The sequence below is a fragment of the Parus major genome, chromosome 12 (assembly GCF_001522545.3).
Source record: "Parus major isolate Abel chromosome 12, Parus_major1.1, whole genome shotgun sequence".
Taxonomy (NCBI): Eukaryota; Metazoa; Chordata; class Aves; order Passeriformes; family Paridae; genus Parus; species Parus major.
The window spans coordinates 19,919,891-19,921,449 of record NC_031781.1 but is presented as its reverse complement, the minus strand read 5'-3'; positions in this window follow the sequence as shown (position 1 = coordinate 19,921,449).

Here is a 1,559-nt window from a genome sequence, read left to right as displayed (position 1 = left end):
TGTCCCTCCATCCATCCCAGCCGTGGTCCATCCTGTCCCTCCATCCATCCCAGCCGTGGTCCATCCTGTCCCTCCATCCATCCCAGCCGTGGTCCTGCCGTGGTGCTGTTGGGGAGCGCGGTGGCACCGCGGCCCTGCCAGGACAGACCCCGGCACCTGAGCGCTCCCAGGGCAGCGATGACTGCACTTTGTCTCTTAGGCTGAAGTCGCTGGTCGGTGGTTTTTGTATGCCAGGAATGTTATTTAAGTAGCAGTGTTGTGGTTCCCGTGGGGCGGCTGTAGATGTCCCGAGTCTGATTTGCTTTGCGTGGCTGGGCTGCGAGGTGTGCTGGGGACGGGGTTGGTTTTGCCGGGAGGCCGTGGGACACCGCCGGCTGCTGCCCACTGTACCGGTCATCCTCCTCCTCCTCTTCCTCCTCTGGTGTTGTCTCTGTAACGTATGGTGAGATGCCGTCAGCTAGAGTGTCTGAGTGGGTCCTCGTGTGTGCTGGTGATGCCATGTAGATGAAGCCACTGGTTGAGTGTGGACTCATCCTGTTGAATAAACTGCTTAACTTTTCTCAGAAACGTTGTCTGTGGTTTCAGATCTGCTGATCTCCCCCTCACCTTCCTACATCCCACAGCATCCTGCCCTGCCTGGGCAATACAGACTGGCTCGTGCCCCTGCAGCCGGGCTTTGTGGCTGTTTATGGCTGCTGAGGGGATAAAAAACTCAGACTCTAAACAAACAGAGCCCTTGGCAGCCAGGCTGTGAGGAACTGTGCTGGACTCTCAGGCTGGGCTATCTCTTCCCGTTGTTTTTCCTTTTTTTGCTGCTGGTTCGTGACTTCACTTTCCTCCCATCCTGGCAGTGTGGAGAGGCAGAGCCCTCCCTGATTGCTCCTGTCACCCATGCTCGAGGTGGGGCAGCTGCAGACGCAGCTGGGGATGCTCCAGCAGGGTCTGGGGGGCCATGAGCGGGGGGAGGACGGGGTAAAGCTGCAGCTGGGGCTGGACCTGCATCACTCCGGCTTAAACACGGCCGATGGGCTCGGCCTCAGGGGGAGTGCAGGGTGGGCTCAGCCAGCTCCGCCCTGCTCACAGCCTCTCCTCAGCACGGACAGCAGCCGGCAGCAGCAGGGTGCGGCTCTGGCACGGCCCGGTACCCACCGGGACAGCATCCTGGGCCGGGAGCTCCCGGGTACCGCCGCGGGGGAGAGCCCGGGGTGGCTGCAGCCGGTCCTGGGCAGCGGAGACGTGTGGGGGAGCAGGGCCCTGGCCATGCCCTGAGGGTGCCAGCTGTGTGCGACCCCTGTGAGGCCTCTGTGGTGTGTCCAGGTGTTCCAGCTGTGTTCCAGCTGTGTTCCAGCTGTGTGCCAGCTGTGTGCCAGCTGTGTGCCAGCTGTGTTCCAGCTGTGCTCGGTGTCCCGCTCGTCCCGCGCTGCCGGGCCCGGTCCCCGCCGTGTCCGCCCGCTGCCGGCAGAGGGCAGCAGCGCCCCGCGCGGGGAGGGGACACCGCATCTCCTTTCCCTTTCCCTTTCCCTTTCCCTTTCCCTTTCCCTTTCCCTTTCCCTTTCCCT